Here is a 12,251-nt window from a genome sequence, read left to right as displayed (position 1 = left end):
AAAAAATACCACAGGCTCGCCCACAGCCACAGTGTGCTACTCTGGGTTCAGTGGGCAGAGGATGTGTAAAGTGCAGAGTCAAGTGCAAAACAATTTAGACTGATGCTTCATCTGAGACGGCACTAACTCAAACAGAGGGTTGGTTGGAAAGCCAGAGGGAGCGTTAATACATTTAAATGGTCGATTTGTTCACCAGATAAACCTGATTAGCTTCTCTCTTGTTTGCACTATTCACCCTAACGCCAAGAATGTAGCCAGCAGCTGTTTGTCTTACTATTTAAAAGCTCAGATTTTGCCGACGAAAGTTTTTCATTCTGCAAACATGCCATGTATGAATGATGAGTAAATAATCCATGCCTTGGCGACTCAGAACAACTTTAAATTGCTCATGCTGAGCCGACCGTTTGAAGTTTTTTGTGGATGCCGTTTGCTTGGTATAATTATCCTTAGCTCTCTGCATATTTTAATATTGGAGTTCCTGTTTTACAGCAAACCAAACATTGCAGTGTCACCCACAAAAATAAAATACATAGCTTTGCCCTGCCCTCAGACAAAGCCATTCAATTTACAGAAAGCCTCCACAGTAGTTTTATTTGGATACTTTGTATTATATGGATCATTTAGTCTGTCCCTTTGATCTTTTTAATTTTTCCCTCAAGATTTATTGAGGGTTTTTTTTTTAGTTTGCCATCAGAGGCCTTGTTGCAACACTGGAGACCAATGTTGTCGAGCTCTAAAAGATACTTTGCGTGTTACAGTATAATGTGCAAATTAACTCTGCTTTTTTCTTAAATGCATGTAAACAATTATATTAAATATGTGATTGGTTAAAGATACTTTTCATGAGCCAAATCCCTACCTACATTAATAATAATTGTTTACATAATAAATGTTGGCAACCCTTTTTTGCAGCTGACTTCAAGACACCACGTCTGTCAAAATGCCACAAGCCTGACAAGATCCGACATCTAGAGCCAAGCTGACTGTTGAAATGGTGACCTCAACCTGCTCTCATCATGATAAACAAATGAGTAACAGATAAAAATCTCACACAAGCCCGTACATGCTGGGTTGATTGGTTTGTCTTTCTGTGGTGGTCCAGGAATCATCTGACAGTCAGCTCCAGGCCAAACTCAAACGCGGTGAACCGCAGAACACACTCGCTTGTGTGGTGCTCGCACAGTGCGGCAGATTTCTTCTGATTTGGATAATCTGGATTGTAAATTTGACTCTGATTCAACACTCTCTGTGTTTCTTCCGCTTTGTCGGTTTCTGTGTGGCAGTCTGTGGGTTGACTGGTCCTCTGCTTTGACTCCTGACCTTTTAATCCCCTGCCAGCTGCAGTGAGGCCTCCAAGGAGGACTCTCTGATTGTGTGTGCATGCATGTGTGAATGTGTGTGTGACAGAGAGAAGATGCAAGTTTAAGAGAGTCCACAGTATGTGCCTGAAGTCTGTTAAAATCAGAATTATCAAGCAGCTTTTTGACATTTCTTCATGAATGTGTGTTTCTTTACATGCGCGAGTTCATGCCTCTAATCTTTTCTGCAGCAGCGTTGCTACAAAACCATGAAGTGCGGTGTCAGTTAAATAATGGGCTATGGAGTATTACAACATAATTGGGTACGACAAGACTGGGCTTACAGGCACACAAACCACAACTATAGTTGCTGTAAATTCACTTGGGGCTATTACTGAACAACACAGGAGTGTAATTTTAGTGAACTTGTGCACAAACACTGTGCGTCTGACTTACGGCAAAACAAGTTGAGTTAGTCACAATTTTCTCAGTTTAGTCTGTTGAGGAAGAAGCGTGGTGCCACACCTGAAGGCTGTAATTCAGTATTAATATACTTGCACTGTAGCATCATTTCTTATAATCCACTGAGTTCAATCGCACACCTTTTCCCTGGACCTGTCGCAGCTATTATGTAATGTGATTGCGATAATTTGAGCTGACTGCGATCATTTTGCATAATCGTTGTATTCCACAATCAAGGCAATTCATTCATTGTATGGGCTGAATAAAGAGTCTACTTAAACACAAGGTTCAAATGTCAAGAAAAATATGGAAAAAGAGAGCTTGGCTGTCCACATCTTACTGCTGTTGGTTAAATTCTATTGCTGACACAGCAAGAGGATGACAGAGAAGAGCCAATCATGGGTCCCTGATTTATAGCTGAAAGTCTTCCCTTCAGGTGCAGCAGTGTGTTTGACGTCTACAGGGAAAGTTAAGCTGAGTTGTCACTCACATCCAGCTTTGTCTAATCAAATAACTTAAAAAGACAGTTGGAAACACGGTGTTATAAGATTAGTGTAGCTTCTGTCAGGGATACCTCAGCATGGAGAGCAAGCATAGAGAGTGTGTGGTGGAGCAGTAAAGAGAAAGTGCCTGTGGATACGCTCAAAGCAGACAGTTACTGGGGATCATAACAGAAAAAAGATAAGCAGTAAAGTTGTCTAGTAGTAGTAAATGTACAGTTTAACTTAAGCCTTGGAGGCAAAACAAAGTCTCCCCTGTGGCTCCCAACCATGGTCTGAAATCTGAAGCAGGAGTGGTCAACACAGGCGTTTTGTTTCCCCCTTGCATACTAACTTTAACAAAAAGAATCAAGCCTCCTTCTACATTTACTGTCTTGAACCACATTTCTTTACATTATTGAACAGTTTTACAACAACATGTTTAAAATAAATCTATGTGCAGCAAGGCAAGAGGTGAAACATTTGACAACAACTATCTGAGAATTAATTGACCCTACTTTGCCAACAATATCATCATTTTGATGAGCAGCCATTGAAAAAAATAACATGGATTTAGGTCTAGTTGCAAAGCCTAACACAACAGCAGCACTGCGTGGCACCAAATGAACAGAAATAGACAATTAAAATGTCTATCGCAATTATTTCTATGACAATTAATTGGCAACAAATCATCTGACACTTTTATGCCCCTCTATTGCTACTCAACCAAATAATACTAGACTATAAATAAAAATTAACTTCACTCATATTTAATAAATTGTCTGAATCCAGTACAATAAAACCACGAACATCTACAAAAACCAAAACCATTCAACCATAGCTTCAACCAACAGTTCAAACCCTGCAGTTTTATGTATAAACAAATGAAGCCATTGGACCACCTCACCCCAACACTCCTCACATACACCTCATATTTCTCCTCAATGTTATTTCATTCCACATTCTTCCCATAGTCATGTTCAGTCTGATACAGTTTGCTTATTTTCACTCCCACAACTGTTGTCCAGTCTCTCTTTTTTATAGTCACACCAAATCATTTTAATCTGTTCATTACTCTCTTTTCTCAAGGCCCACTGCCAAACCAATCATACCTCTCCCCTCTATAATGCATCTGAAACATATATTCCCATCACGCTATAGCTGATATTTAAAGTGACTGATTAGCAAGTCACAAGATGTCTAGACGAATCAGTTGAAAAGAATCTAAATGTCCTTCTGCTGGCAACAATTCAGAGTAGTGAAGGCCATATTGACTTGGCATTGTTGGGGATCCTTGATTTGCAATAAAAGGAGCCCAGGTTATTTTGGCATGGATTCAGATTTGTCAGCTTAATAGTAATTCTGTGAACTCCAGCGTAGTATAATAAAATAGGTTTCTAAGGTTAGTAATGTTGGTTACGTCAACTTCCTGCCCTACCTATGTTATGTAACTTAAAACTAGTAACATCAGACAATCTTTACCTCTATCTACGTGGCAGGACTGAAAATAAGTCATGCTCAACATTTTTTGTGTTTAGATTTTAGTATGATGAAGACAGTAAAAAGGAAATCAAAAACAGCCCAGGCACACTAAAATGGACATCAAAGAACTAGCGCTGACAGAAGCTGACTGCTGGGTCACCTCAGGTGTCCTGTGCCTTGGCCAAAAAGGTGCACCAAAACAACAGCCGACAGCCAACTAGCATGCACGTTCTCCACCTGCGTGAGAAGAAACCAGAGGACTGACAGGATGCATTCAAGACGATAGTTAGCCAGTTAGCATATTAGTAACCCAACACGATGTTTTAAGAACAAATCATATTTACTGTGTGCTTGTGAACAATAACACAATTACATTTCAGCTACAGAGCTCAATGGCTAAAAATATAGTCTTACCAAATATAACAAGTTTGTTTTGATCTCACTCCTTCTTGACTTTAGCCCTTTGTTTACTTTCCTCACTTCTGTTTCTCTTCTCATGCACTGAGCTGAACTGCCCACCAGAGTGATTGCATTCACCGACAGGCTCCTCCAATGTCAATGAAACATGCTTAATCAGTCAAAAAAGAGCCGATATGGGCCAATGAGAACCAATGGTGCAGGGCACTGAAAAAATTATGGTGACAGATGCTAACCGACAGCCTGACACTGACCAACAGCTGATCATCAGCTCAGTGTGTCAGGGCCTTTAGATACAAAATAGGATGTAGGCTCTACTGGATATTTTTTTTCCCTTGGCAACTATCATGTTTTTACCAAATGACACAGGTTTTTAGGCATCCTATTATCTGAAATGGCTTGAAAAAAAAAGTGCCATAGCTGCCGTAAATGGGAAAAATATCTCCCTGGGGAGCATGCTCCCGGACCCCCCTGGGTTTGGGCTGAGCCCCTAATGTTTACAACATCTGGCTCCACCCCTGCATAATACTGCATTAACTCTAAATGGCCAGACTTCTTTGAAAAGCAGGGTTTGCTGCACAACTGTACAACAAAAGGAGAATAAAGGGAACGTGATACTACATGTGCACCTGAACGCAGACACACATAAGTACAGAACACATTCCCTTAAACTTATACCTGAGGCAACTGCTCAATTATTTGTCACACGTCCTGACACATATGACACAGTACACACGAGTGTGGACTTCAGCACACGCATGCATGGTACCCAACACTGTTGGTTACCTTGTGTTTGTCAAACGGCGTCTCTCTTCACCTGCTGTGGCTTTGACTTGTTCAGGATGTCATAGATCCCAAACCTCGACCCTTTGAAGTGCTCTGTGAGGCCCTGGAGCCCCCAGGCCACGGTCTACTTCCAGCCTGTGTGTTTGTGTGCGTGTTGGGGAATGAAGGCTGTTGAATGGGGATGAAAGAGTGCATGTGTGTCTGTACAGCTAGACTACGTGCCCTCAGGAAAAAAAGAGAGAGGGGCTCTGAAAAAGGAAGCTGGAAGGTGGGGTTCCCCTATTCTCACCACCTCAGACACAGACACCTCCCCTCACCTTCAGGTAGTGGTATGGCTGCTGTTGATGGAGGGAGAGGCGGTGTTATATTAGGTGTCAAGTCAGAATATGAAAGCTTACTGTATGTACAGTCTTCTTCTTCAGAAGAAGAAGAAGAAGAACGAAAAAGAGCGGATGAATTAGTTTGCAGACTTTCCTGCTGGTTGTTCCTAAACTGGATGTCAGTGCTTTACTTAGTTGAAGCTTATCTTATGGCCACCTCTTCCAGCCCTGCATGGTTAAAAAGTTGGCTTTTCTTTTGCATTACATGTGATGTTTGCATTGAGACAACAACTTTTCTCTTCTGGTTACCTGCTCTGTATTCAGCACCAGCTCATACCTGGTGTTCACTTCACTGCTGCATGTTTAACATACAGCCAACATACCACAACTGGTCTAAATATGTGCTCTGCACAAGATGCATACTTCTTTTAACATGTCATTATATGAGCTGAGGGAGAAACTGTTGACATCAGGTCACATTCAGTCTCATCTTGGTATTTCTGCATCAGGTGATCCGACTGCAGACCTGCCGTTGGAGGCATCCTTCTGTCCTGGTGCCTCCTGGTACCACAGAGGAATGTTACGAGGAGTCTGTATGTGTCACGCTCTTTACCTTCCTACTGAGCCGCCATGTTTATACAACACACTACGAGGATGAGGGGGGAAGGTGCTTAGAGACACGTTTCATGGGTTAGTAAAGGAGTAGCAACCCCTAAACCCTCCCTGGGGGTTGAGTTCTAGGAAAGTAGAGGTTCCCCTCTGGTGAGCATGTTCAGTCTCAGCCTGTCATAGGTTTCAGTCTCAAATTCCTCCGGTGTCAAGAAACCTTGTAAAGATGTAATGTGAGCCTTTTTATGTCGCTGAAAACAGAAACTAAGTCTAGCAATATCTCAACTGCCATCATCTGAATAATAGTGCATTCAACAAGTTCATGTTGTGCAATAGAGAGGAACGTCTGTCACCAACAACTGTACTTATAGGGTCTAACACATATTGAGGCAACATTCAGTTATAATCAGTAAGTCTTTGAAATGGTTTATCAAGCAAAAAGTGGCAAAGATTCTCTGGTTGCAGCTTCAGAAACATGAGAATTCTCAGATTTTCTCCATTTCGTATTACTGCAAATTGATTCTTTGGAGTTCGGACTGTTGCTCTGACAAATCAAGCAAATCAAAGATGTCACCTTGGGGTTGCAGGGAATAATCAGCATTTTTACACTCATGAGAACAATCAATAATGAGAGTGATCACAGTTGCACCTCCAGATACTTCCAAGGTTTAGATTTATAGTTCTGCATAATTTGGAAAACTGCACATGCCAAATGCAAATGGAGCAACCAGGGTTACAAACCAGCGTCAGCATGCATTACCAAAACAGCTTGTTACTGTAAATGGTTTCAGTATGGCTGCAGCCTGTTCACGAGGGGGAAATAAGCCCTGAACAGTAATGACTGAACTGAGCAGAATGATTTATCAGCAGTCCGAGGCTTGATGCTGGACGTCCGCTCCATCTGCGTGGTCCCCGCTTCCTTAAACGCTCCCAAATGAGCTGACAAGCCGCTCAGCCCACCCCACCTACACATCTGCACGACAACAAGAGGAGGGAGAGATCAAGATTTCTTCCACCTGTGTTTTATGTGCAGTTTGATTTTGTGCTTCAAAACTTAATGACGGAAACACCAGAAATAAAAAAACGCCTGAGATGAGAAATGGCGTGTTAGTGAAAGGAAAAACACAAAGCGATAAAAAGGTAAAAAAAAAAAGGTAAATGCAACTTAATGCAATTGAAATATAACAGCTGATAAATTATGACATACAGTCATTGCATAGACCACTGTGAGCTCTCTGCGTTGTCTTTTAACACACATATGCATGCATGCAGAGCTGTTACCAGACACTGAATCCTCATACAACAGATATGACGTACGAAATGTAGTGTTTCGTAGGTAAGGTTGAAGTAAGTAAAGTTACTGTGGTAGATTTAGGAAAGGAAACATGACTCAGAGTCTTAAAAGGACTAAGATTTCACATGGTACCGAACACCAGTCTCCTTGGCAAAGTCCCTGATACCCAAACCTGCCTCCTTACTGGGGCCGCTACCGTCTTTACTTCCATCATCACATTGGTCATGTGATCACAGCCTTCTCAAATACATGGTTTATACACAAATTAATAGTTTGTACATATGTAGGATATGTACGAATTTTGGTGCATTACTTTTCGTAGAAAAATGTATAAACATCCATTGTTTTCCTTCATTTGAGGTTTGATTGAGGGTCTTTTAATTGCATCATATTGTTGCGCCCTTGTTGGCACTTGACAGGAAATTAGCGCCACCTAGTGCTTATCTTGATGAACCACCTCCCAATGTTTGCATAGCCGTAGGTGATTAAAAATTTGGCTACAATTTGTGGTACATTTGGATAGAAACCTAACTAATACGTTTTTGTTGGTGGGTAAATGAAAGAAATCCCAGTGGAAATTGGGGCAGGTTTAGTGGTGCGCTTTACTGTCTATTTCAGTGTCATTCTTCATACTACCACCGGGTGGCGCCAAAGTAAGACATTTTCAAATTTGTAACATACAGTACAATAATGTTGTTATTCAACCTGTGTCTGCATCTTGTTTTTGTATAATTCCTGACAATGTAGATGCCAATAAATGCTGTCAATCGTGAGGAGTCAGAGTGAAGTAAGAGAAGACTCAGCAGTGCTCCCTCTGGTTACATGATGTTACTGCAGCCTCTTTACTGATCAGAAAGCAGCTGAAGTTTCTTTAGCCTCAGTTTTGGCAACTTACTAAATACTGGAGCAACATTTGGAAGGAAAAAGACTTAGTGAGAGACAGAGATTAAAAAAAGAAGGGTAAATAAAAGCGAGACAATAGTTAAGTATCCTTAAGAATTACACTGACATGCACAGATTTGGCAGCACACAATTAATGTCCAATGGCAATGCCAGAAGAGATGTTCCCTTTAGCAAATCAGTAGGTGTAAAGTAGGGGCGTAGAGGTCACACAGATGGATGGACGTGTCTGACTTTCAAAAGTACTATCTTTGGATAACCTTACCCAAGTGTTTAGGTGCCTCACCCTTACCATATCTTAAGTCCATTATCTTTCCCTTACTTTAACCATACCATAGCTGCCATGCACAGATACTGTAGATAGAAAATTTAAAAATGTTGGCACTGAAGGTTAAAAATCACTGTCACTAAATGTAATCCAGGGATTTACAGAATTGTCCAGTACTGATGATTTGAGTGAGAGTAAGTGTGGTGCTTTGTCCCACATAAAGAGAAATCCAGAAAAAATATCAGGCGAATAGCAGAAAACCAAGATGGAAAACAGATCGAAGAACAAGAGAGCAGAAGGGTGAGGCTGGAAACGGGCCTCTCTGCAGTTGTAAAAATGTCACATCTGCACTTGTCAAACACAGTGGATGTGGGGAACAGCAGAAAATAGCAGAAATGGTCAAGATGACAAAAGCAGGGAGACTTATTTTTTGTCCCTGAAAGCCAAGAAAAACTTCACCAAAATTTAAAACAGCAACGTTGAAGCAGAAAGCAGGACTGTAGTTACAAGTCTCAGAAAATAAGAACAGCCAGTCGTGTCGCTGATTTTATTTCCCTATAAAAACAATCTACCCAACCAGTGGTACAGTGACCGAAATCTGACCTGAAGGGAGGGTGTGTGTGTATGTGTGTGTGAGTTTGTGTGTAACATCAGAGCACCACAGGGCACACTTAAACCCCACTAAGAGGAGGGGCTTTGAGCTGGTGTGGCTGATAACAACTGAAATCTCATCTCTACGCACACACACACACACACACATACACTCACACACACAAAAACACACATGCACACAAGCACACACAAACCAACCCACTACTCCATCCGCTTCACCTTGTACCTCTTAACTTCCTTCATGGGGTTATTAACTCCCTGATTGGGGAGCTTTCCTTCGGCTTCGCCCCTATTTAGTTGTCATGGTGGCATGACCCGAACACTTATTAGCTGACCCTTGGGATTAGTCCAAGCTGGAAACGGGGGGAAGAGGGGTTAAGCCTTCACCTCGAGGTGCTCGCTGCAGCATCTCACAAAAAACTTAATTAAATTGCTGAGACACCAAGTCAGGAATGTTTGCTTTGCTCTCCCTCTCTCCTGTATGTCCTTCGGTCCATCCCGCTGTCTCCACCTTTCTTTGCTTTTCCCATACTCATACTCCATGCTGGCTTTATTTCCCCGCCTGCTGCTCACCTACCAATATTGATTTGGAGAGCCCTTATTGTACCCAAACTCAGCAAAGGCAGAAAGTTGCGATGTAAGGTAAAAAAAAACCCAGCTCATGGTCTGCATTTATTAGATTCTCAGAGCGCTTCCTCACACATTACTCATGTATTACCAATGTATACCATAATGTATATGTTTATACGCAGTCTAGACATGAATAAAGATCACTAAGATTTTTTTGTATCCTCTTTTCTGCATGTAATGTTGCAAAGACATTATGTGCACATGCAAATACCACAGCTGGAGCTGCAACTTATTTTCCTAACACATTATGATTCATCTCTTAATTATAGTTAGTTTATTTTATATGATATGGATGTCATAGTAGCAGGAGAATTGTATGTTTTACACAAGAACAAGGTGCACTGTGTTGAGTGATTGTAGCAAAACAGCAGCTTACAACACTTGTCTGCAGCAGGCGTTTCAGTTTAAGTCTCGGGTTGTTTTAGAAATCTCTGAAAACTGTCCATCACAACTTCCCAGATCTCAAAGTGACATCTTTATTCTCCTTGTTTTGTCGACCAACAGTCCAAAGCCCCAAATTATTAAACCTACAGTGATATAAAACAAAGGAAAGCAACAATTCCTCACATTTGTTATGCTGAAAGCTGCCAGTACTTGGCATTTTATTACCGATTAAAACCTTAAGTAGTCCATTATTGATCAAAATGCAATCATTCAACTGACTAAAGATTTCATTGTCTAATAATTTACAGTAAGCTGCAAAGCAGATTCTTAATGGAAATATTTACATCATCAACAGCACAGAGGGATGCAACTAACTATTATTTCCACTGTCAATTTATTTGATGATTTTTATTTTAAAATGATTAATGCAGAAAGTAAGAACATTATTTTTTAAACTAAGATATTCAATTTACAAGAATAAAAAACGGAAAAGCAGCAAATATAAGATTTATAAAGCTGGAAACAGTTTGACATTCCTGCTTGAAAATCTGCTTCTGCAATTAATCATTAAGTACTTGTTTGAGCTTTGTAGAACAGAATAAAATAGACTTGAACCTCACCCACAATAAATAATATCTAGTGCATGAATAAAAACACCTGCTCATAAAGGTTATATGTGCAAACCTTAATGCACACAGACCTGCACTCGCAGAGGAAACGCTGCACGCAAACACCACAAAGTAACCGCTTTAAACCCACAGACAGCCTCTATGTCCCAGTGGGGATGTCTTGATTTGTCTCTGGGGATCAGCAGCCCATCATAAAGATTAAAGTCTCTCATGTGAGGTGAAAACACACGGCCAGATGTGAGAGACACCATGGAGCGGCAGATAACGACCTCTAATCCGATACATTCGACACAAACACGGTCTGAAGTCACGACAACGATCAGAGCTAATCCTGTTTCCGCATCTCTCTGCGGGTAACACTCGTCTCTGTGTCTCTCCTGTCCGTGCCTCCCTCTGAGCGCGTCTGGCCGGCAGATCCTGACCCGAGATAGTGACCCGTGCGCCCCGGTGAGGAATGCGAGGATACGCTGACAGAGTGAAGCACTCATGTGAAGCAGGCGGAGTGAAGAAGCTGAGGTTGGATCAATTATCAGAGCCTCTACAGAATAACTGATTAACTCTGTGGTTTTAATCGATAACACAGCATCTTAAAAGACTTCACACATGAGGAGGGTTTCTCTTATATAAAAGCGCATAATTCCATCTGAGAAGTAAAGTAATTATTGTTTTACTCAGTCAGTCGCATTGTGTACAAAAATGCACCCACAGCGAGTTAAAAAATAAATCACAGTTAAAGTTAGTTGGAGAAAAGCGCAGGGGAGCCTTACCTTGTTAAAGTAATCCAAAGTCCGCGGGAATGCGCTGGAGCAGCTTCTACCCAAACTTTTTATCCACTTTGCCGGCGTGTCTCTCCGTGCCAAACCCCGAAACTGCTCATAAACCTCTACTTGCAACGCAACAGTCCATAGAAAAACCAAAAGGTGTATCACTGCAGCGCACTCGCTCCGCTCCGTCTGTCAGAGTTGGAGACTCAGGTCCGCCGGGGTTCAGCGGCGCACAGACTTTTCAACAATAGCGCTCATTGAAGTGAACGAGGCGAACACTTAAACAAGCTGGGGAAGTGGGAGGTACCTTGTGAAGCCGGGGCGCGCGGTCCTGCGCGTCCCCGAGGCGGGCTGCACCTGCAAAAAATATCCACAGCAGGAAAGATGGTTTATTGTGAAAGATACACACATGCAGATTACACAAACTGTAACACAGTGCAATGTACAACGTTATGATACTACAGTCTGTGTAACAGTTTTGTATGTATGACCCATCCTAAAGATTTTATTTAATTCAGGGGTTCAGTGTTGTGTTCAAGGACACTTGAAGAGTGTTCATACCTGCATTTTGGAGCAGTTTATGTAAAGCTCTGAAGCCTTTCTCCATAAAGCTACAGTTGGGGGCGTCACATCACATCCTGGGCCCTATGCATAAGCAGTCTCTGTGGGGTCCCCTGTCCATCCTCTCTTGATCCATGTCTCTCACATACACCTTTTGAATTGTTCTTTTGTATAAAATCAGTTTGCTTTCTTTCCCTTTCCTTATTTTTTTTCTTTTTTTTTTTTATTTTGAAACCCAGAGTTCCCTTTCTTGGGGAGAGACATGACAGTGTATGCTAATGCTCAGGCAGCATAAAGGCCCATTTATGTTCCCTTTACGTACGAAAATGTATATGTCCGTTTCAAACGATGTTACC

At 41.5% G+C, this 12,251-nt stretch overlaps 1 protein-coding gene across 1 annotated transcript in view; it reads right to left on the bottom strand.

Moving 5' to 3' along the window:
* Positions 1-11,598, bottom strand: part of LOC117255914 (vasorin-like) — a 41,958-nt gene extending 30,360 nt beyond the window's left edge. The window contains exon 1 of the mRNA XM_033625157.2: positions 11,338-11,598. The gene's annotated coding sequence lies outside the window, so the exon portion shown is untranslated. The remainder of the gene's footprint in view (positions 1-11,337) is intronic.
* Between the last annotated feature and the right edge of the window lie 653 nt (positions 11,599-12,251).

This window comes from Epinephelus lanceolatus, chromosome 3, assembly GCF_041903045.1.
Source record: "Epinephelus lanceolatus isolate andai-2023 chromosome 3, ASM4190304v1, whole genome shotgun sequence".
NCBI classification, from domain to species: Eukaryota; Metazoa; Chordata; class Actinopteri; order Perciformes; family Serranidae; genus Epinephelus; species Epinephelus lanceolatus.
The sequence above is the reverse complement of the archived record's forward strand: the minus strand, read 5'-3'. Positions and strand labels throughout refer to the sequence as shown.